This window comes from Fundulus heteroclitus, chromosome 5 (assembly GCF_011125445.2).
Source record: "Fundulus heteroclitus isolate FHET01 chromosome 5, MU-UCD_Fhet_4.1, whole genome shotgun sequence".
Lineage (NCBI taxonomy): Eukaryota > Metazoa > Chordata > Actinopteri > Cyprinodontiformes > Fundulidae > Fundulus > Fundulus heteroclitus.
Genome location: NC_046365.1, coordinates 41,417,661 through 41,443,681, shown reverse-complemented (window position 1 = coordinate 41,443,681; position 26,021 = coordinate 41,417,661). Strand labels below are relative to the sequence as shown.

At 38.1% G+C, this 26,021-nt stretch overlaps 1 protein-coding gene across 1 annotated transcript in view; it reads right to left on the bottom strand.

Annotated features, from left to right (window-relative positions):
- sorcs3 (sortilin related VPS10 domain containing receptor 3) overlaps positions 1-26,021 on the bottom strand; it is a gene marked incomplete in the record, with an annotated part of 346,527 nt that overhangs the window by 168,358 nt on the left and 152,148 nt on the right.

The window sequence follows — 26,021 nt, the reverse complement described above, 5'->3', positions numbered from 1 at the left end:
CTCTTTTGTTTTTGTTAAAGCCTGCTGTTTGTGCTCTCTCAGAAGGAAACAGGCTTTCAAAGAGACCGTAACGAGATGTCGCTCCTACAGATCTGCTTGAGAAAGCTTCAGAGAGGAATGCTATCTGCTGTGATTACAAAGCACCGTAATGAGGCGGAGACGCAGCATCAGGCAACATTACATTAAAGTGGGACGGGGAGTAAAAATGTTAGTTTGCAGTCTGAGCTGTCATCTACACCTTCTATTGATAAAGCTCTTTGCTTGTTTTTTGAAAATGAAAAAAAGTCAAGGGAGACATGGATTTACGGTTATTGAATCAACCCAATAAGTTTTACTTTCTCTGAGAAATTCTTCACCTGAGTCTCACAGATCTGTGCCAAAGGCAACGCCTACGCAAACTACGGCAGAAAGCCGTCTGCCTGTTCCTGTACGCCTCTGAAGAAAGCGAGGCAACAGAAAATTACATCCCTTTAATCAATTAGATAAAAGATGTCCTTGTTTTTCACTGGTCAGCATCATGTTTAGCAAAACACACATTAATATATGTACTGCATATGCTCAGACTTGTTCCACTAATATCTTGGAAACAATAAAAAAAAAATCGGTTAATAACCTAGGAAAAATGCTTAGCTTTCATTACAGAGGCTAGCATTCATTCAGATTGCTATTTAAATCTGCCAAATAAGGAACAAGCATAAAAACATGTCAAAATAGTAAGTTAACAGTAAGCTAAAATGCTAAGCTTACTATCTTTCTGATATACCCAACATTTATTCACGTTGCAATTTTCACAATTATGAATTGCCTGTTTTAGGTCATTGATATTCATTTTGAAACAATAATCTAGGGAAAAGATGTGTTAATTTAAAGCTCATGAGCCTTATAAAAAAGTTAGGTTCAAGGTGTATCAAAAGGTCAGAGGTGGAGAGGCATTACTTGCTCAGTTTTAATCACTAAAACCGTGTTCCTCCCAATTCTCTCATCTCCAAGGTCTTCCAGCAGTGCCAATGCTACCATCATGGAGCATTACGCATGAGTTTATTTGACCCTTTACAACAATTAAAGTAGACTTTTATTTCAGATTTTAGACGGCTTAGGGGCATTTTTTGATTTATCTGAAGGTGCTTATGTGTAGTTATGTGTCACCAGCCAAGCATGAATAACACTGCAGTTTTGAACCCCTATGATAAAGTCAATCTATGATTAAAATTTGATATGGAGTAAAATTAAACGTATGAGCGGAATCATCATACAGTTTGTCTGCAATTCACCTCTTTACCATCCGGTTATGATACAGGATGATGTTACGCAAAAGAAATATGTTTTCATGCTGAAATATGTTGTTTAAACAATGTATTTCATAGATTTACGGTCATTGGCAGACATGTGGGATACTGATATATAAATATGTGATTTCGTACAGTTACGGCCAGTGGCCCTCCTTTGTGTTTTCTCTTTTCTGGTGTTATTTAAATTCAGGTGCAGTTGCTGCTTCCTGCCAGCTGGCAGTTGTTTTTTAACATGATTTTCTGTGTTTCGGGGACTGAGGGACGTCATTAGGGGTTTTAAATTGCATGAAATTTAACATTTCTATTAATGCCCTTGATTTTAACTGCATGGTTCTTGATTATTAAACTTAGTACTTAAACTTAAACTTGGAGGTTTCTTATAGTGTTTTTTTTTTTTTGTTTATTTACTTGGTTTTAACTGGCAATATAGTGAAAGTCATTAAAATACTTTTGACTCTTGTCTCCTTTTTATAGGCAGAAAAAACCTTCCATTCAGGGTTATTTCAAATGGTTGGCTTGATTTGTGCTCATCGTTTTAAATGCCTAACTTAAGTACTTACTGCCACGAATAGATCCCAACATTTGTGTGGAAAGTTACATACGCAAGTTTCAGGCCCCATTTTGTCTGTACACAAGCTTTAATAAGTGAGACCCCAGGTCAGTAGTTTTATATTTTAGATTTTGTTTTATAAGATGAAATATTATTTTGTTTATTATAATTTTAAAGTGCTTTAAAAAGCACAATAAAACAAAAAAAGTATAGATGTTTTGTTATGAATAGAAAGGCCAGGAAAGACCACCAGGTAAGACTAATTACCTGGTGGTTATTCAAAAACATTGTTAAAAAATAACACCAGATGAGTGGTGAGTGTTCACCATTTAAAATGTTATATTTTTATAATTTCTATTACCTTTTAACGTAACCTAACATTTCATTTGTATGACTTTAAAGGCAACCTAAAATAAAACTCCATTATTAAATTAATTTAGTAATATTTCTGAGCGTGATCTTTTTTATTGACTCAAGTCTGTATATAAATGTGTGTTAGTTCAATCCTGAATAAAGATGTTGCAGGATTTACGTTTATTTATTTTTCCTTTAGTGTTGGTGGTCGGCGAGGTGGTCCCTTCTCGGGTCTGATTGGCGTGATGCCGTAGAAAATTTTTGATTGCCTCGACCACTGATCTGTTTATTCCCCAGCATCCACAAGAGCAGGTGGTGAGCACTTCTGCTAATGGCTTCCAACAGTCCCACACAGTATATGGTTTTAGCAAAACCACAGAGAAAAAATAATCTGCTAAAGCAGGAAAAAAAAACTGAATGCATATGTGTATTTGATTCACAAAGCGTATTAATAAAAATATGGCTTGAAAAGAACAACATGGGGATAGACAGGCACTGTGGTAATTATTCTCTATCTTTTTATTGGAAAACACCTCATTTATGCTTTATCTAAATTAGGTTTACAGTTCTGCATAGCTCTTTGATCAATGTCATTCAGCATTTTCAGTTTGACAAACACAATTAAACGCTGCACAATTAAATTAAGATTAACTGAAAGTCTTTGACTGAGGCTCAGGGTGTTTTTTCCAGCCAAATTCCGCCTGACCTTGTCCCTCTAATCACATCAAGTCTTCAGGGACTGACGAGTTCAATTTGACCTGAGCCCTATTCTCAAGCATTCATGGCGACTAACAGAGGGTTATCCATGTTTTGTTCTGCTGTGCCCTGTTTCTCTAAAAAAAAAAAATTAATAGCACTGTTTTCTGCAGAAAACAGGCTTATAAGATAAAATAGACATGATGGAATGATTCCTTTGTCTGCTTTGTCGTTGGCGATCGTGTATGACCTAATTCTGTATTTATTGTTAATAAGTTAAGAACATACAGATTTGGTGTTTAATGTTGTTAAAGTCCAACCTAAACCAAGTGTCTCTGTCCAGAAGTCAGACAGCCAATGAGCTGCTCGAGCGAGGGCATTGTGGGAAAGGGTTAGCCAAAAAGAAGAAAAACTAGGTCAGGGAAACAGGCGATGCAGAAAAGAACATTGAACAGCTACTCACTCAAAGGCTTTCAACAATCCAGCAGGAAATGACTTTGGGAGACCGGTATTTAAAGGCTGGATCACAGGTGGGAGGAATGAAGGTAAGTGGGACAGAGACAGGTGAAGCTACTTCTGTTAATTAGCAAAGAGTGGCAACCAGACAGGCAAAAGAAAAGAGGTCACAAAGCATGGAAGACTATACAGACCCAAAACAGAGGGGAAGGATTTAGACAAACACAAATATGAGTCAATATGTTGACTATTTGACTCCTGTAACGTAATTTAATGAAACTGTAAGATTTAGCACTTTAGGTTTATTGTTATAAGTAGTAGTAATAGTTGTAGTAGTAGGAGTAGTAGAAGTAGTAATAGTAGTGATGCAAAGTCTGAGGTGGACACGCATTGAAAGGTACTGCTCCGTGTTTCACCAGTCGGGTGCGGAGCGTTTCGAGAATTTAAGCATTCTGAGCAGCCGACACTAGAGTTGGAAAATCTGAGTATTGCAGCCTGAGGCGGAACATCAACTAATTATAGAGATCCCACTATGGCTACGTTCACACTGCAGGTCTTAATGTTCAATTCCGATTTTTTTGTGAAATCTGATTTTTTTGCGTGGTCGTTCACATTTCTAAATATATGCGACTTGTATATGATCTCCTGTGTGAACTGAATGCGTTCAACCTAAGTGTCCCGCATGCGCACTTGAGAACGTGATGACGTCACACGTAGCAAATGTGTTCAATGTTTGCGGAAGTAAACATGGATTATAATGCTGAAGCGCATTTTGTGTTCTTTAATTTCTTTTCTAACTGGAGCTTTCTCTCCATTGACTGCTCTTCTCATTGTAGTCCACTATGGGTGTTGTCTTTCTTCCCGCTTCTGCATAGCAGGATGCAGAATAGTGACGTTTGTCGAGTATCAATGACGTACAGGTCGGATTAATGCGACCTGGCCGTACAGACACAGGTGGCATTTGAAAATATCAGATACGTATCGGATTCAGGACCACATATCCAAGTGGCCTGGGTCGCATTTGAAAAAATCCGATCTGTGTTGTTCAGACCGTCATAAAAACATCAGATCCAGGTCACATATGGGCAAAAAAAATCGGAATTGGGTCACTTCAGGCTGCAGTGTGAACGTAGCCTAAGTGACATAGTCACATTGTCAAGTCGAGAAGTGGATAGTGGAGGACAGGCTTATTGTTTGTGCCCATCCCATTACCTATGATCAGTCGAGCCATCACTACAGGGACAGTAAAGGACCTTTCCTGGAGGAGGATTATCGAGGAAGGAAGTTATCAAAGTTATATTTTATCACGGTAAATATTTCCAAGCATTTGAGGAAAAGAACAATGTAGCTCCTCACAAAGTGCGTCAGACTAGTTTGTCCACATTTGGGTGAGAGCATCCAAAACGCTCTGCACAAGCATCCAAGATGAGGTGTTGGATATCTTTTTGACAAAAATCACATTCAGTCTGAACATAGCATAACTTTCATTCTCTCATGAATGTATTTAATGGCTGATTAATGTTGATTGGTCTCTGTCTTTCAAGCAGTCTCCTTAATAAAGAGATCCAAATGAAGAGCGTCTTTCAGCCATTTGTTGACCTTAATTGAGTCCCCTTTCCTACACCCTAGAGAACACTTTGTGAGGGAAGATTAGATGTTTTATCCCTTGATAGTCACCACCACCCCTGTAAAAATTGGAATTACAATCCCAGTCTGTAGTTCCTGTAGTTCCTTACTGCCGGTGAGCTTTTTATCTAGCATTGCATGCTGAGGGACCCAGGCTTTGAGCATGACCTGCCTATAAGGTCATGCCACAGCATTCCAATTGGATTTAAGTCCAGACTTTTAATAGGCCATTCCAAAACCTGCATGTCTTTTCATTCCTCCTCTGTGAGTGATTCAGAGGTGGACATGCTGGTGTGCTTTGGATCATTGTCCTGCTACATGACGCAGGTGTGCTTGAGCTAAAGGTCAAAAACTAATGGCTGGACATTCTCCTTCAGGATTTTCTGGCAGAGAACAAACGGGGCAATTACTTTTAAACCCATAAAGCCAGATTGGTTTGGATGGGTTACCCTCTCCTCGATGAACAGAACTATGAATTGAAATCTACATTTTGTATTTATTGACTTAAACTTTGGAAGGGTGATATATATTATTAGTCTAGATAAGTGCAACATTAGTAATAAGGTTGATTTGGTAACTTCTCTTTGTTCCTATATGTCCCTGGGAGTATGCACAGGAAGACGTTCCCTCACATAATTAACACGTGATTACCACATTTATGCACACTGTGTTTGTCAGTCGGGGGTTGTCATCGGCACGTGTTTCAGTCGTTCTTTCCCCATGAGCCGGGTTTCCTGGAACACTTTTTCACTTTGAATTATTTCCTCGCTTCAGATACAAAGAAATCAAAGTCCCAGAGACACATCTTAAAGAAACGACAGCGAAGACAATCCAGTATGGATGTGAGTATTTAATTTAAAGCATTTACTGTTTAACGCCAAAGCACTTTCCCATTTTCATTTCTGTTGAGACAAGCAGTTTCTTGCAGAAATATAATGTCTGTTTTGGGCTTGTTGTAAAAGATAGGAGCTCAAAAATAATTTCTGTGATTAAATAATTTTGTAAAAGAGATTAAGGCAAATCTGACTCAGTATGTATCATCCGCTTCTCTTCAATGCAGAATTTTAAGTCGGTCCGTGAGCATGAAAAGGCTCTTATACCCAAATGAGAAAATAATCGATTAGAAAACATGCAAAGGATGTATTTCTCAACCCCTTTCCAGGTCCAGGCTGTCTCTCAGCCTTCAAAGAGTAGAGGTTTCTATTTGTTGCTATTTGTAACAATTTCAAGAGCCAAACAGAGATGCGGCGTGGTGCATTGCAGTGTGTGAACATCAAATGATTGGAATAAAAGGCAGTCAGAAATCGCATTAGGGGATGTTTGTGAGGTTTTGCCAGATGGCTGCCAATAAAGCAGAACAATTCAGCGCTGTTGTACAACACTGTTGACCATGCTCAGGGGAAATGGGGAAAAAAAAAGCCACCTACTTCAAAGACTAAAACTCCAACTAAATCATTTCAGTTTCTCAAAATCGCACAAACAAAGCACATCACCCTGAAGCAGGCTGAGGTTAAAGAGAGTGTGTAGCACTGCTGTTCAAGGGAAAACGGAGGCTGCATATCAGATTTAAACCCATGCTCGTCAATAAAAAGAAGATACAAAAGAACTCATCGACATTCATCAAAGGTGTAAGGATGAAAGCGTCGTCAGGTGGTTTTCAGAGTCAAGGCCAAGCAGCAGCAACCTGATTGTTTGTCCTCAGAAAAGAGTCACACAGAGAGAAAGGCAGTTCATTCTTACCTAACCATCCTGTGACGGAGTCGAGCCTGAGGTTTATAAACTGAGTGATGCACCTAAAAACAGCCCTGATCTGCTCAGTGAACCAGAGTCATGTGGTGTAACAGAGGGTCAGCAGCAGAGCTGCAGAGTGGGCTGCCACTGTTTCCTAATTGTCTCATTGTTTTGCTCTCGGGGTAAACTCTGTGGGCATGACAAAGCCAGTGTGGCTCCAGCCACAGCTCTTCCAGGCAAATCCACGTCTGGGTCCTGTCCAAGGACCTTTCAGTGACCAGGAAAACCACTGGACACAGCTGTCATGCAAACATGCAAACTGATCATTATTTTTTAAAGACTAGTTGTAAACTACAACTCTAAAAGTAAGACTAAGTACAATAAAAGTAAGAAAATACAGAGGATTTCTACGAATATTACAATCTTCCAAACACCATGAAATAATTTCAATTTACCGTCTGATTGAACCACATAAATATAAAAGGCCAAAGTATTAATAGTTACTAGTAAAACAAGAGCTGCTGTATGAGGCAGCGTGAAATGTAACAGTATTAGGCAGAGAGAGCCAAAGAAATTATCACTTACAAGTACAGAGTTATCTTACAACTCAACAGAATTATGACTTACATTCCCCAAACTGCAGATTAGAAAGTGGAGCAGTGTGACCCACACAACATTGGTGCTGATGGGGGGAAAAAGTTATTTTTCATAACATGTTCATACTGAGAAGGTCGTTTTAAGGAAATGACTGGCATACATTAATTTGGTATTACATTATGACCACCTGCAATAAAGTAAGTCACTACCCTCTTCTGCTGCTCCAACAGTGCTGACCCCTCAAGGCCTGGACTCCATATTATCAGGCAAGGCAAATTTATTTCTATAGCACATTTCAGTACAAAGACAATGCAAAGTGCTTTACACTTAAAACACAGGAAAATAAAATCAGAATAAAAGCAAGTTGGAACAAAATGTAAAAAAAATTGAAACAACATAAAAGATGGAAAATGGAAACTAAAACCAAATATTAAAAACTACAAACTTGAACTAATGATGTTTAACAGTTTAACTGGAACAGTTATGGGGTTTTAATCTTGATTTAAAGGAACTCAGGCTTTCAGCGCTTTCAAAGTTTTCTGAAAGTTTGTTTCAGATATTATTATTACCAGTAGTAGTAATAGTTGATGTAGTATTAGTAGTAGTAGTAATAGTTGATGTAGTATTAGTAGTAGTAGTAGTAATAGCTGATGTAGTATTAGTAGTAGTAGTAATAGTTGATGTAGTATTAGTAGTAGTAGTAATATTTGATGTAGTAGTAGTAGTAGTAATAGTTGATGTAGTATTAGTAGTAGTAGTAATAGTTGATGTAGTATTAGTAGTAGTAGTAATAGTTGATGTAGTATTAGTAGTAGTAGTAATATTTGATGTAGTATTAGTAGTAGTAGTAATATTTGATGTAGTATTAGTAGTAGTAGTAATATTTGATGTAGTATTAGTAGTAGTAGTAATATTTGTGGCAGTAGTAGTTGACCTAACAACATTGGATCAGAATTACCTTTTATATGTTTGGCTTGTGACAGCCACTATAATATGGCAGCGAGTTGAAGCAAAGACGGCATCTATTCTTCTTTTTCTAACACTATTTCACAATCAATTTGTTCCTGTCTTCCATCACTGCTGCCCAAGCAGACGCTGCCATTTTAGTAATTCTGACATCTGTGATTGGAAAATATTGAACTCATAATCAGGCAAGCTATTCTGCAGATTTCTGCTGTTTAGCTCCAAAACACCTAAAAGATGTATGGTAATATGTTCTGACCCGGTGATTTAACCAACACAATTTGAACTGTGCCAAAACATTTCCTGCTTCTAACAAATCAAACTTTGAGCAAAAACCTAATGCATCACATCCACCAACGGGTGCCGTTATAAAAAGATGTTCTGTGTTATTTGCTTCATCTTTCAGTGGTTATAATGACACATCTGAACGGTATATACAAACAGGAGCATTAAATATCTGAAAATTGCTTTGTTTACCTCGAAATCTGGCCAATTTATCTTTCCGATTGCCTTTCTTGGGGTTGTATTCATCATCAGCCCCAGCAGTCTGCTTATGTGTCCTTTTTGGGTAAATAATATCCTTCTGGTCCATTGTTTTGCTTCAAAGGGCCAAATCTTAGACTTGTGTTTTAAAGCTGTTGCAATAATCTGGATGGCAACATCAAATCTGCTTAGTTAAAATAAATGATCAAATAGGTGTTAATTTTTTTTTTTATTTAAAAAATAAAGATATGGTTTGAAACCTTGAGTAAGCGTTAGATAGACATGCAGTAGGGCAAGCAGGTATACACACACACACACACATATACATATATATACATATACATATATATACACACACACACATATATATATATATATATATATATATATATATATATATGTAAATTACAATATTATAGAAAAGTTTATTTTGGGAACTCAATTCTCTAAGTGAAAAAGAGATATATTAATTGAACACAGACTGATGTTTTTAAGAATTTGTTCATTTACTGCTGAAAACGGGAAAAGGCAAAATTAGGTTTCATAGTTTAGCTTCACAAAGAAATATTTGTTTGTTTTCCACCCAAATCTCAGCAGTTTTAATTTTACAGAACAAGTCTAGACAGCTACATGAGTTGAAGATCAGTGCTTATTGGGTCAGAAATGCCTGAGGGGTCGACTGAACTGTTTGTCCATGAGATGGCCCTGCAGCGACTGGCGACCTGTCCTGGGCTTCTCTGCCATTTAGTCTGAGGCATGACAAGAAAGGCTGCAGCCTCACAGCGAGGCTGAACAAGAGGAGGCAGGCACAGAAAATAAATGCTTGGATGAGTCGCCCGTGGCAATTAGTCTCTTACTTGTAGGCCCATTCAAGCATTGGATTATGGGTTGCTTCAACCCAAAACACTGCAGCAGGCACTCCAGACTGAGATCAGGCACAAACCCTGTTGTCATCCTTCGCAGAATGTGAAGCTGCCTTTGCCATGTTGGTCTCATTTAAAGCCATGACCTCCTTCAGCCACTTTCTACTGAGATGTGTGGCACCAAAGCTATCGTGAAAGGTGGTGTTGAAGAAAATGGTGAGGCACGAACCACCAAATCATTTTTGTGCTCATTCTGTAAACATCTTTCTGGTATCCATTAGTCTTGGAAGATTGATTTTGTTTTGCTTTTATGCAGATGCGTTCCTCTCCACAATGAGCACGGCTGAGTACGTATGGTATCCTGCCTGTTTAGGTTTTAGCCTTGGTTTTTTTCTCCTCAGTCTCTGCAGTGGACTGCTGCACAACTGTGTCTTTGAACAAGAAGAGCGCCTTCCGAATGTTCTGCCTCCCTACTGTTCGTTTTAAGCCTACAGCTCGGCAGGTGCTGAGATTCAGACTCTTGCAGAGAGACTGAAATAGACTCGTCTTTGCCATTTAGATAGTTTGCAGTTTTGGTTATTTCATATCTGACTTATTCAGGTACAAAGTCTTCCCATCAACCTCTACATGTTTTTTTTACCAACCATTGGTAAAACCACACCTTCCAGGTCAAAGGAGCCTACTGCTCCTGTCGTTGTTTTCCGTCTTTGCTTTTGCTGACTTGTCCTGATTGCTTGGACCCAAAGTGGAAATTGACAGATGAATTTGATTAATGACTGACCAGCTTTGTCGTACACTCTCAGTAGGTGGCAAGTCAGATCATACAGTATGCCAGTGTTTCAAAGTAGTGTACCCTGGGTAGTCCGCCACTTTCTTGGATTCTATCATTTCTAACTTTCTCCTGCCAAGTCATATTCAGGATAAGTCTACAGTTTTCTTTCAGTAAATGAAGTTTCTTTCTTGTCCTACTGACCACTCAAAGGACTTAACCCTATAGCCACATTAATCCAATCGCTCTCACTGACGCACGTAGATTCAGACACTGACACGGAGATATGTAGGCAATTTGGAGTAAAGATCATCAACATGATTAAAACCTGGCATTTTAAAAATCTGGAATTTTTTCATCTACTGTATGTTGACTGGCCAAAAGAAAATATCGATATTTGCTTTTGCTGAAATCTCATCACATTCTCAGGAGCGCCGTTATCATGCATCGCCTCATCTTGTGAGCTGGTTGCAAAGCTGAACAGACGATCGAGCAAAGACTGGTGGGCCGACACAAAGCCCCCCCCCCCCCCCCAAGGCTGTCATAATTTATTATAAAAAGATAATATACATAAATATGTTTGTTGAATTTAATTCTGAATAGTAATGTATTAACATTTGCATAAACGTATGAATACAAGCATTTATAATCTTTATCGACAATCTTATTTGGTATGAGACAAAAATGGCGCTCAGTTTCTTTTCACTTGAAATACATTAACCTGTCTTACCTCCCCTCACTGTCATCAGCTGACCAAAGTTAGCCACGAAAAAAAACTTTATTCGCCTCACAAGGGAAAATGTCACCACTAGAATCATTGGTAAGGGATGAAGGTTATGTACTGGCATGCAGTAATAAAATGGATTTATAAGAAGATAGATGTGTCTGCATTATGTACAATTTAATACAAAACACTGATGATTTAAGCAGGGTTGCCAAATCTGACAGTTTTCAGCACAGACACAAAGTAAAGCCCACCCAAAAATTAAAAAAAAAATCCTAAATCTCAACATTTCTTTGAACTGAGGTTAAACGTGTTGAACTATTAGACACATAATGAAGAACGCACCATTACCACATTATTACACTAAAGCAAAGATATATATAACATATTTACGCTGATCAGTTTACCACAGCAACACTTGAATAACCAGTGACAGTTGATCATTGAAGATGTCAGGTTCAACAGGTTCTAGATATTTCCAAATAAATTAAGTAATAACATAAGTGCAAGGACAAGTTTTTTTTTGCTTTTCTGTCTCACAAAAGTAGCTATTTTGATAGAATTTTCCAATGAATACTTTTTAAGAACATAGCAAATATTGTGAAAAGCAGCCCAAATTGTAACAACATGCCCAAAGCATTTTTTTTACAGCCCAACGTGTTCAGAAGAATGCACTTTTGGGGTTACCTTTATTTGCCTTTTCAAATGATGCTATGAATGGACTTTTTATCCAATGTAGTGTTATTTTAACTTGGCATGAAGTTATTCTTTTTCATTTTATGATGATTAGTGAAACATTGCTTTGCCAAAATAGATTATCAGTCATTGGCAGAGGTGGGTGGTAACTAGTTACATTTACTCGAGTAATATATTTTTAAAAATAGCTTTTTAAGGAGTTGTTTTAAATTATCGCTACTCTTACTTCAGTAAAAGTTCTGGCTGCTCGACCCAACATGAGGAACTGACTGTTTTACCAGAAATGCACCAGAGACACACCTGTATTTATGTTAAAGTGAGACCTCTTGTTTGAACACAAGCTTTGTTTTAATGTTTTAATGTGCTGAGCCATTCAGAGATCAAGTGGAAATACAGCAACTAATATACAAAAGTTTTATTTGTAAAAAATTATTAAGAAAATAGTTTCTACTGGATGAATATTTTTGTATCTTTTTATTTTAGTCTTTACAACACCAGCATGTGTACACAACTTTATATTTTGTCTGTTTGATTACATAATTACTAAATTAGAAATCAGATATTATGGACAGTCATTCGGTACTTAAGGAGCCTTTTTACCAATTTTTTTTTTTTATCTTAAATAATTCTTGAATGACTACTTTTTACTTTTACCCTAGTAAAAAATCCTCTCAGTATTCCAGTAGTAGTGGTCTTACTTGATTCCAATTTCTGTGAACAAAATAAGCAAGTAGATTATTTTGTAAGATTATTTTACTTTCAGTAAAGGATGGGAACAGTGGAACTGTGGGCATCTCTCCCAAAATCAAAGTTGTGTTGTGAAAGCATAGACATTTTTAGACATGGTTACTCTCTACTATGTAGGCGACTGCTCTTCATCTTACTTTAAGAAATAATTAATCAAGGTGGTTCCCCATGAGCAAAAAACTATTGTTCTGGTCCGAGTCCAGCTCTGGCTGAATGTACATATGTTTCTACATGTTTACTTTTATTAGATTTTTTTGTTGTTGTTAAAGCAGAAGGGAGATCTCATTTTCAAAATATAATTTGATATGTCATGTAAAAACATTTTTCAAACAATGTACGTATCACAATGCAGTGAACTGAAGAAGCTTGTTTTAGCACCAAGTTCTCATATGAAAGATTTTCGTGAGTCCGTCTGTGGACCAGGCATCAGGTGTGAAAAGTCTAATCAAAACATGTCCACTCACCTTGCACGCATAAAAGATGAGAAACACTTTGATTAAAAAGCGGTAATGTTATGAGGAGAACAAAGACGCAGTTTTAACGCAGACTGATACCACCAGCAAAGCATATCTCTGCGAGGCGACTCAATGTTCAAGCTGTCAAGGAGTTTATCTGTGGAAAATACACTCACTGTGAGCTAGACACACTATAAACCTACACACACACACACACACACACACACACACACACACACACACACACACAAAGCCTTCCATGTTTTCACCCAAGGCAACGGCTGCATTATCTCTCCGCTAATGTAAAATCCACTGAAGCATAATTGAAAACAACTTTCAAGAATTGCCACGTCGAGATAGGAGGATACTGAAGTTGCAGGTGTTTCTGCGGGAGAGCAAAAGATTGTTAACCCACATAGGCGGGGGGAGGAGGCGATGAAGCGAAGGGGGAGAAAATAATGGCACCCCACAAGACTGAGCACTGTACACAAAAAAAAAAATACCTTCCTTTTAATGTATTAAGAAATGCCATAGCCAGCCAAGCGTGTGTGTGTTTACGAATGTCTTGGTGTTTGTGGGACATTTTGAAAGAAAAACATAAAAGTGATCCATGTGTGAAACAAACACTGCAGCAGGCACTAAAATCCAAGCTGCTGCTAATACACAACAATCAGACGGTCCTGCAGCAAGAAACAACAACGGTTCACCAAACAAACAAACTGGAGAAAAAAGGCTGAGCGGGGAAGATGGTTCCTCTCAGGAATGATCAAACAACGATCAAAATCACCCCTCCTGAATCTTAACTTTGAAAAACCACGTTCTGCTGTAATTACAGATACAAGTCGTTGGGGCATACCTGCTTTGCACAAATAAATTTCCACTCATCCTTTGCAGAACAGCTGAACTTCAGTCAGATTAGATAGAGAGCATCTTCAGTTTTCAAGCCTTACCATCGATTATTTGTGAAATTTAGGTCTGAACTTTGACTAGGCCCTTCTAGAAGAAGACTTTGCTTTAATTTAAACCATTTAGGGTCATTGTCCTGCTGATAGGTGAACCCCCAGCTCAGTCTAGAGTCATTTGAACCTGCCGCATTAAAAACCCTCATAGACATAAAACAGTTCAACAACAAAGTAAAACAAAGGCTCAAATCTACTCAAACCTGTGAACATTAGAGCAACTTTTGTAGATATTCTGTATTACATGTTCCGTCTGTTATTCATGTTCATATCTTACTGCGTATATTTGTTTCTGTCTTGGTCTGCAAATTAGCTATTAGCTTGATGGCCAATGAACATGGTATCGGTTGCACTTCAAATTGTAACAATGTTTTTTTTTATGTTCTGTCCCTATCAAATAAACGTATTAATAATAATAATAATGATGAATGAGGTTTTCTAGGATTCCCCTCATCATCTCTGACCAGGTTTCCTATCCCGCTGAAGAAAAGTCTCCCCACAGCATGATGGTGCCACCACCATGTTTTACCATAGAAATGGTGAGGTCAGTGTGTTATGTTTCTGACACACATTATATTTGCACAGAGGTCAATTAGTTAATTTTTGCCTCTTTTTCCATCGAGTCTCTTTAAATGTCAGCTTTGTGGAGCACACCACCATGTTTGTTCTGTCAACAAATGTCCCTCTGCCGTGGCTCTCGGCTAGAGCTGTGTTACAAACAACAAAACAAAAACAACAGAATTTCCATTTCTGAATTGATCTTCATATAAATTGCTAAAGATTAATTCATATAACCAAAGATTGATTTTTAAAACATGTATTTTCCACAATAAATTTAAATATGTGAGCCGGCATTTCTGGCTCACACTCCACTGTGGGAGGTTTATTTTTAATAATGCACCAGGTTAGTGTCCTAATAGCAGCCGTAGATATATCTGGCATCCTGTTTTCTGCCCTGGATCTGTTTGGGTTTTCTGACCCACAGCATATTTGTGAAAGCAATTGTCTCAGCATTCAGATGGTATTCATTTTCTGTTGAATGTTAATATAATACTAGTATCAATATATTGCATAACTACATATTCATGTAATTCAGGCAGCAGCTAAACATTTTTTTTTAATACAAGCAGTTCAAAGAAAAGAATTAATACTAAATCTTGAGAATCTGAATGGAATCTTGACATTTGAATCGAGACCCAGCACTACTCTCTGCTGATCCTCTAGTTTTATCCCTGGACCTCTAGACTCCATTTCTGATTAAACATGGCTCTTTAAGACATCCAAAGCTTGGGATGTTGTTGTAGAATCTGAACCTGCCTTAAGCTGAACCATAACCCTGACCCGTCTGCTGGGTTACTTGGTCTTTATGATGCTGGTTGTTCTATATTGTCTTCTAGCAAACCTGTGAAGCAGGATACAGAACATCTGGATCTATACTGAGAACACATTGCATTCTTTGCTTTTTATATTTACTCGCTGACATTTGACATTTGAATTATGTAAATTTTATTTAAGGGCATCAGAACAATGTGGGATGAATACAATCGCTTTTCAAGCCTTAGACTATTTCCATAGAAGACAACAATTTACCATCTTCCTTCCACTTCACAACTGTACAGTTATAAATTAGCACAATATTGGGAATGTAGTAAAAGGGAATGGCGGCTCTCAGAGACTGCCACTTTGGGTCCCTAAACAAGACCCACAATGCTCCTCAGGCGCCCATGGCGGCCCACTGCTCCCTGACGGCTTAAGAGCAGAGGATGGGTTTACTTGGAATGGATGTTGCAATGACAAAGATTGTGATTAATAATAATAATTGAACTTTATTGATCTCACAATGGAGAAATTCACTTCTGCATCTTAACCCATCACCCTTGGGTAGCAGTGGGCTGCCATGTGCGGCGCCTAGGGAGCAATCTGGGGTTAAGGATCTTGCTCAGGGACCCAGAGCGCAGGCAGTGGGGATCGAACCGGGTACTTACAACCTTCTCAGAGTGCAAGTGCGCTGCTCTAACCACTAGGCCAACACCTCCTTACTTGTTACTCTATTATATAAAATTAATAGAATACACACCATTGTATGGTTTTAATCTGACCAAATGTGGAATAGTTCAAGAGGTAGGAATACTTTTAGAAGAGTTGCATCATTGCATGGTTGATAAATGCGGCCTTGAGGGAAAACAGCTTAAAGGAGCACCCAGACTGAAGCAGAAATGCTGACATTCAAAGATCGCTCCCAGAGACGACATTTGTTGTGTCTCTACACCCTCCTCCTGTGTTCCCACTCAGCCTCGACCATGGGCAGAAAAACTCGCCACACTCCAGAGTGCATTCTCTAAAATGAATCTTTAACCAAAGTATTAAACTTTTAAAGTCCTTCCCAGATCTGATGACTTTTTCATGAAGAGCAGCCAGGCCTTTTAGGTTACAGAGGAAAAATCTGATGTTGACATCCAGCTTGCTCTGAAATCTAATCTCACGACCGAGGCCCAGTTGCCATTCCGTTTGCTTTGCTACCCACTGAAGTGAACCAACAACAGTGGATCAAGTCTCTGCAGTGTGTGATTCATGTTGCAATGAGAGTGAGGCAATTAGACGAAGAAATCTGTTTTCATCAGAAGGTGGTAGAAGGACAACCCAACTTCTGTTCATAATTCAGGGTGGGGTGGGTGGGGGGGTTAGTGGCTGCAGGACACAGTGGACAGTGGTGCACACTGAAGTAAAGCCACTAACCTTTCTTGAATCCAGGAGGTGACACTGAATCCAACCTTGTTTTTATCTTGGCAGGAGAAACTACGAGCCAGGGACAGTTATTAAACACTTTAGCAGCAAATGGGTTATTCAGGAAACAGTCTAGGGTCATACACAAAAGAGCTGAGGCAGGCGGAAGTACCAGAGGGAGAATCAGGGGGTCTTTGTCTAGGAACAGTCCAAGGTATTGATCAACAAAAACAAACACACTGGCTGAGGTAGCAAAGGGATAAGGCAGAGAGGCTTAGTCTAAATACTTGCAAGGGTTCAATGTGCAGAACCAGGAGGCCAATGAGAGAGTCCGGCAGGGGCAATGCAAACAGGCTGGAATCCACAGAGCAATCTGAGTCACACACAGGAAGGAAGTCGAGGAACCCTGGAAGGTCTACTCACATGGGTGGTTTCCGGGAATCTGGTGATTACCTCCTGGGAGAGACAGGAATATATAGTGCTCCTCCCAGGTGCAATAGCTCCAGTAATAAGAGCTCCACCGGTGTGACTACTCAGCCTTGATTGGCGGTGCAGCACAGGGAACAGGAAGTAACGCCATGCACACAGCAGCAGAGCAACCACAACACCCAGCCACAGGCTGTGACATTACATTGTCAGCCCCAACAATCATCAAACTGTATTTTCTACATTTAAAGAGACATTTTAGAACCCCAGAGAATGTGGCAATAATTGGAAGGAATTATCTCTTCTCTACATTTTCCAAATGTAGAAAAGAGATAATTGGAGATGAACAACTCATCACAGAGCTCCTTTCCCAATGGCCAGCACTGTTCCATTACAGCCAGGTACTTAAACAACTGAACATTGATTACGGAACATAAGTAATTGTTATTTCTCACTGATCCCATTGAATCCCATTGATAAATATGTTGAACAATTTCTTGTATACTCCTCATATTACAGCTAAGTTAAACAGAATCATCACCAATGACCTTCTGGAAAGTTTTCTTGATGGGTTTGACGGTTTTGTAACATGATTGCAGACATTTTACTAAGCTGTAAACAAGTCTGGAAAGAAGCAGACACTCAACTGCATTTAGAATTGCCTTGTGAAGGAAATAAGTGGATAAAGAGATTAGAAAGGTAGCAAACATCTGTTATTTTTCTGTCAAGTTCTTGATTTTATAGAAGGCTTCGTGTGGAATACAAATACTCTGCAACACCACATTTCAGGTGAAGATCCATCTCATGTCAACAGGATGTGTGACAGTGGACTAGAACTGTTTTATAATGCAGAATTGGTTATGTATATGCATTGTCTGTTTCACTTATTCTAGTTCTCATTACTTTATAGTGTGTGTGTTCTAATACTTGCTCATCTTACCAGTAAAGTGAGCATTTATATGTAAAGAGAGGATCTTTTTTGGTCCTCACTTTAATTCTGGGCTTGATGTTAGGTTTAGCACTAAGGTGTCGGGTTTATCTTAGAGTCTTAAGAACTCACCATCTCAATTTTGTTTGACTGAGAACTGATTGTCTTAGGTGGTTTATGTTCAGGCAAATTTGTGTTATTTGGTATATATTGTTTTGTAAAATATCATGGCCGCCTCAGGATCCAAAGCACTGTTCAATGTTTTTAACTGGTAAGAAGTTGACTGGTAAGGTCTACATTTTTCCAGCAGAATTTTTTCAGAACATATCTGAAAATAAAATGCAGTGGGTGTATTTGGGACATTTAAAAAGAGAAATGAAGGGTATTGAGTGGGATGTAGGGTTGCTAGGTGATTTTGATTTAGTAAAATTAAAAATCTTAGTTGGTGCATTTAAAAACTTTCTTTCTAAGCACGAGAAACCACGTTATTTTATTTTAAAACAAACTTGCATGTCCAAACCACACAATTCCCGTAGTTAAGAATTGTATTAAATTGACTTTAGTCATATAATTGACTTCATTACTTCATTTTTATTAGCATCCAAACACTGTGTCAGTCCCACACACACACACACACACACACACACACACACACACACGTGTACTTACGGTACTGAGGACCTTGTCTTGACTTCTACACATTTTCAACCCTTTCCTTTCGGCCTGAATCCTAGCTCAATGAAGTGAGGACCAAAAAAGCCCCAATAAAAACTAACTGAGGACTTAAGATACCTGAACACCATGGGCAGTGGTGGTCCGTGGTCATTCATCAGGCAGGCTGGCCAATAGCCTGTTAGCACAACTATTATAAAATACAGAACATATATTCTGTATTATTCAAATGTTTTCTCAGGAAATCATGCAGAGCATCTGCTACTGCTCTTGTCCCTGGCCATGAGCATTTTCACAGGTGTCCTTAACGTCATGTTTGTCATTAATGGCAACACTTTCCTTTATTGAACTGATATTAGGTGATTGTGACGTGGTTCTGTTGCAAAAACAAATCACTGTGATTTATTAGTCCTTCTCAGTTTTGGATAGTGAAGAGCATGCCCCAGTCCTTATACTGGCTATATTTTGAACCAGTCTCAAATCGATCATGAACGTAATGATTGATTCGGTAAATACGTCAAGAATAATTTACAATTATGTTAGTTTCTTTAGTTAAATTTATTTGCTGACTCATTAGGATTATTATTTCTATTTTACAGAGACGGAAACAAATTAAAGTTCAGAACAAAAACGTTTTAGTATGCAGTGTTAGCTTGTGTTTCCTTATCGGGCTCTAAAATAACACTGAAGGCAAATTCTGAGGAGCCCTTAGAAATGGCTAGATATGTTTTCCTTGTTTCATTTTATTAATTGATATTGTTTAAAACTTAACTAATATTTTTACCAGTATTGTTTATAGTCATACATTAAATGAGTCAAACAAATCAATTAAAATATTTGGAAAAGCATCATCACCTGACATAGGAAAAAAAGAGAAATGTTTGGCTATGACAGGCACAGAACTGAAAAAAGTAACTATGTCTGACGGCATCTAAGGGAAATGCCTGAAAGTTTAATTACAGAGGTAAGAATTTGAAATGTGCCGAGGGACTCAGAATAAATGACCTCTGTACTGACAGGGAGGGTGATTTATGTAGTGACTCCCTGGCAAAACGAACTAAATAATCCACACAAAATTAGTTTTTACTACAATTGCTCAGGGTTCAATTATGTGCTGTTGCTTAAAAATTTTAAGATAAAAGGAGAATATAAAACAAACGTTTTCAAGAAACACTTTTTTGTTAAACACTATTTAAACATGTATAACATTCATACAGAAATGAGTTTATTGGTCACATGGTGGCAGTAGAATGAGTAGTCAACCCTTCTTTATTTCCTGGATGAGTAAACAGATGTTAGTCTGAGAATCATTAAACGCTAACCAAAGACAACATTCTCCATTATTGGTGTTTCAGTAAACCACCAGTAAAGATTCATTAGCTGCAGGCTAAAGGTCCCACATTTAAATCTGACAATGTGTCAAACTTAAGGGAACACTGCTATGAATTTTTACTTTGTCTGAAGATTACATATTATTTTGCATTAACATTCAACTGTATGTCATTTGCATATTTGCCAATATTTTGCAGCTGTAATAACCCTAACACCCACTCTGCCACTGAACACATACAAAAAGGGAGAGCGAAGTAAGGTGTATCATCACCTCCTATGATAAAGCAGGCTTAGTGTTGAGTCCACACATAATAGACAGCTTGTCAAAGAATACTTGATAAAATGTCAAGCATAACAAAGTTTGACCAACAGAAAGAAAAATTTATTTTTTAACTCTGTGTTTTGCTGTGTCACCGCTAACAAGGGTTTAGCTAGTGTGGACCTGTCTGTTGTTTGGAGCATGGTAAAAAAACAAGCTTTTTACTTTCACTGTCAGACATGAAATCTGAAAAATCCTTTTTCTATTATAAGTCTGTAAATCTGGAATTCTCCAAGTTATTTATATTTGCTAAATAAGAGAAGGAGTGTTATTGACAATTATTTATTTCCCCATATGACTTTAGGCAATTTGGGAGCGCTCAGACGATGATGTCATGTCTTTTACCGCTCCTGACAGGTTATTGACAACATCTGAGATGATCTGAGACACACCTGTAGGTGTTTTAAAGGTTTACCTAGAACACTTTTCCTCTTTGTGTGGAATAATGGGAAAGTCAAAATAAATCAGCCAATATATCATGAAGAGAATCGTGGCCATGCACAAGTTTGGTTGATTCTTGCCCTTCTAAATGCATGAAGGTGTCATGTTCATCTGTTCAACCGATTCTGCAGGAATAAACCCGTGGGACTGTCCAGCCATCACACCTCTAAGGAAGGAGACGCATTTTGTGTCCCAGACATGAAAGTGCTTTGGTCTGAAATGTGCATACCAACCCAAGAACAAAAACAGAAGACCTTGTGAAGATGCTGGCTGTAGCTGGTCGGCCTATTTTGCTGCAGGAGGGACTGGTGCACTTCACAAAATAGATGTCATCGTGAGAAAAGAACGTTATGTGGGAATTCTGAAGCAATCTCTGATTCTCCAGCAAGAAAGTTGGAGCTTGGGCACACATGGGTCTTTGTAACTAGCAAAACTGGTTATAAAGTGGCTAAAGTATAACAAAGTCAATGATTTGGAGCGGCCACCAAAAAGCCCTGATCTCAGTTCTATAGAAGATTCATGGGCAGATCTGAAAAGGCTTGTGTGAGAAAGCCGGCTTACAAAACTTGCTCAGTTGCACCAGGAATGGACCAAAGATCCTGCCAGCTTTTCGGAGAAGCTTGTGGAAAGAGATCCAAAATGTTTGACCCACGTCTTACAGTTTAAAGACAAATGGTACCGAATATTTAAAAAATATATGTAAACTTCTGACCTTCAACAGAGTAATAAAACGTCTAAAAAAATATTGCTTTCAATACTCTGGCATTCATTCATTTAGGAAATAGAAATACATTTTGGTAATCCTAACGAACCTAAGACATGAAAGGTTTATTCAAATGTCATGTCTGACACTGAGAAAAAAAGCCTGCGTGTCTTTTTATTTAGTGTATGTGAACTTGTGGTTTCATCTGTATTTGTGCTGTGAACAAGGACGAATGGAGTTAATTAAAACATTGAAGGAAGTGGCAGTAAAACCAGGACAATCATATAGAGGAGGCTGTAAAGCTGATAGGAACATAAAGGTCAAGTGTTTATGTTCTAGTTCGTCACTCAACATGTTGATCAGTGCAGTGTTAGTAAAACTGCAAGTTGTTTCATGCAGATTGAACTCAACTGCAGCCTTCCACTTTCATCAAAAATGAAATGCAGCTGTATCACTCTTTTTCTGTTTTCCTTTTGAAAAGTTCTGGTGTGCAGAGGCTGGCTCGGTATGAAAGAAAATACCAAGTCCAATTGCGAAAGGTCGCAGACATCAGGTGGGTCCTCTCTGAGAGAACCGGACCCTTATTATAAGCACTGACCTGTGAAATATCACATCGGCTGTGAGCATGCTCAGCAAAATGATGCAATTTGAGAGGATGTCACTGTTCACCCCCTGGTGACCCGATCTTGGCACAGCGGGAGAGGAGTTTGTCTGCAGCTGGGACACACACACACATATCACAGCTCCCAACTCTCCCATCCATTCCTCTAATGGTTCCCTGCATGTTGTAAAGGGAATCCCCATTCCAATAATTTCATTTTCACTCAGTACTGAAAGATGTGCTTCTACTAAAGAGTCTAACCACAATTTTAAAGATTGTAAATAGAAAAAAAACAATAACTTTTACTGACCTTTAGAAATCTGTAACCTTCATGACTATCGCTTTTCACCAGAAACAACCAGCCTAAAACCACTGTGAAATAACAAAAAGATCAAAGGATATGTATATTATGGTTTGCATAACTTCACACAATAATGCTGCTTAGGGTAGAACCAGTTCTATTTTAGAAATAATAGAGCTTTAATGTATCAGAACGTAACTGTGAACATGTTTTAACATGTCAGGGTGTTTTGTACAGTACATTCACTTTAAGATTTAATTTTTAACTGAATATACCTTATATATTAATAATCACACAGTATTTTTTTCCCTTCTGCTAAGTCTTTCTCCTCCGCTGTACAGGTTAACTTTAAATTTAGCTTTTTTTCATATTATGTTTTTGCATTTTTGATAGTCTTCATGATTTCCCCCATTACATTATAAGTCACACCGCAGAGCTAGACATCATTTGTTTCTTCACTTTAAATATGTTTTTTTTTATAAATATGATATATAGTAGGATTGTCAATCTAGTCAATGTCTCGATATAATCAATACTAATAAATGAATTATTCAGATACATGATACCAACCTTGCCTGCAAGCTGAATCCTCTCTGTATTTGTACATTCACAAAAACACGAGAATTCATCTTGTACCGCTCCCACTTTAACCGTCTGTGACTGAACCAAAAACAGTTCGGGCCAATCACGTTGCAGGATTATGGTTTAAGGCAGGACATACCTCTATGATAAAAGCGATAGCTGCCGAGCCCACAGCCAACCCAAAATTAAGATGGCAGTGCAGGAGGACGCATGCGTAGCTGCCACTATCAAATCTATTTGTCAGAATCCATCTTTGAAAGAAGAACAGCAAGAAGTGCCTTGACTAGCCTACCATCTTGTGGTTTCTCATAATGACAGCTGTTTACATTTTAATTTGATACCGGAATTGGCAAAAAAAGAGTATGCTGGGCAAAGAGTATGAATAGTTCTCCATTTCAACAGAAAGCGGCAAATAGAATGATCTACTGTTGTCTTTGCTTATTTTATACTCCTCCAGAGACAGACTAATTATTTGAACTTTTAATGTTTGCTGACTTAATACACCTGTCCAGGGGACAACAGTTGAAACATAGCTTTAAAGCTAATAGTGACACATTTACCAAAATGTTCATTAATGTGTACTCTCCCTGTTAAATAAATAAATTAAATTAATGTGAAAATAATCTAAATGTAGGAGGCATTGTGTGAAAAAGTGATTGCCCTCTAAACCTGAAATTAGTTGGGTCACCCCTAGAAGGAAACACTGCAGTCAAGCGTTTGAGATAACTGGAATAGTCTTTTTCAGCGCTGTGGATACATTTTGGCCCACTAATATTTGCTCAGTTGCTGTCATTGATGTGATGTCAATTGCTCTGGCCATGCAGAAATGTACCCGAGGCAGATTTAACCTTTGACGAACAAAGATGTCGTAAAGTAATTAATAGCTCATGAAGCTCACAGCATTTCCATACATTGTTTCCTTATCTACCAACCTTAAGACAAAGATGGGAAAAAAATTCAAAAAAAGTTATTTCAAGGCAACTGTTCAAATTAACTAATTTTACCCAATGTAAAATATTTGTAACTTAAAATAGTTACTGCAGACTGCAGTAGATGTGTTTATGCCACCATTGAGCTAACCAGGGTAAGAACTTACAGTAGAATCCTGAATAAGGAGATCAAAGATTACTTTACACAACACTTTAAACACTTTGTACAAAGGCGTCCTGTTAACTGATCATAGCTGAAAAAGACTCAACTTATGCAATCAGAAGTTTCAACATACATATATACAAAATACATAAAACACAGTAGAACTTGTATCAAGTATTACCTTTAATTTAACCGTGAATCATAGGATGTAATTATGAAAAAGACCTAAACATTTGCTTGCAGTTACCTTCATTCAGACGAACATGCAGTATTTCCCCACTGATCATTTTAGGTTTTGGCAAAGTAATGAACTGTTTTCCACCCTCTAAATGTCCAGGATAAAGTATGTCTGATGATGTTTAACCATTTTTTCCTGTTTGTTAATGAAATCCCTCTGACTGCATTGTGTTTAACTTGGATCCTGTTTTAACCTTCATCTTTTTAACAGAGAGATTAAATGAGCCCATTCATATTAGGTCAACGCTGTCATGTTTCCGAATGTTTGGTGGACCTAAAGCCACTAATGGCAGGAAAGTCTCACCTGCTGATTTTTTTTTAATTACTCACTGTCCGTTTTAGCAGGTGTAACTCTAGGTAATTATTCTCATAATGAACACTTATTCATTGCAAAAGATCATTAAAACTGCAATTAGGGTGTTAAATTGTAATTAGGGTGTTAAAAGGGACAACAACAAATGAGGGGGAGGGTTTTCTTGTTATTAAATTAGCTTTAATTTGTTAAAAGCGAGAAAAGAGACCAGCTAAGCTGTAGCGATAAAATTCAAATGGATTGTTTGGTGCAAAAATGAGATAGTTTGAAGCGACTACAACATTATTCCCTAGATGACTGAGTGGCTGTATCCAGACAGTAGTTTCTTTCTAACTGCTTCATCTTCCACAAGAACTAGTTCAATCTGGGTAGACTCGCTCAGACAAAAAGGCAATTATAAAAGGTTTATTGACATAAATTAGGCAATTTATTTGATGATCGGACCCTGTCAGAAGACGTGAAAGCAGCGAATGTCTATGAGCTTGGATGTTCATTTTAGGATTAGGATTAGTGAAGTCTTCCCCCGGGGGTCCAGACACTGGTGATGGAGGCCAGAAGAGAGAAGAAGGTGAAGCTAGTGAGCGCGAAGGAGGAGATGGGGTGGAGGAGGGTCGAAGCTCAGCTGAAGAGCAGCAGAATCCATGAGTGTAGAGCTTTATCAGCAGAGTCTTGTAAGATGGTAGGATGAGGACGTGACGCAGACTGGCTGGTGCTCGGACACATGGCGAGGTCATCAGTAAAAACAGGTGCCGGGGGTGAGTCTTCCAACTTGAAATTTCACCTATACTTCATTTGTCACTTGAGCTCAGAGAGAAAATTTCATATCAAAAAGTTTTGTATGAAAAATAGATTACAAATGTAGTATTTTATTCATAGATATATTTTTCCCCAAACAACTTTACTTGGTTTGGTAAACAACATCATGCAGCACCTTAGATTGATTAAATCAGAACATACGATGTACTTTAGGGTTTCCTCCACTGCAGCCGCTCACCTGTCCTGACCTCACCCAAAGTCTGCTAACATGTGGACAACAGCCAGAAGAAAACAAAATATATTTTGTAGATATTTTTTGTTGTTTGGAAATTATTAGCATTATCACAGTTTACTTTCAGTTACGCGGTTTAAAAAAGGAGCTCTTAGTCTTTAATTTGGGATTTGAAGTCCTGATTTAATGTACATCTCTCCTTAATCGACTCCATTTTTCCTGCCTGTCGTTGATGTTTTTGTTCAACTTTTCTACAAGTACAAGAAGACAAACCTCAGTTCACCCAGAAACTTTCCACATCAGTTGCTCAGTAACACACGCAGAAAACTTTAGCAAGCACAACATAAAGCAGAGAAAACAACTGCTGCATACGCTTGTTTTGCATAAAGAACAAGTATTGGATG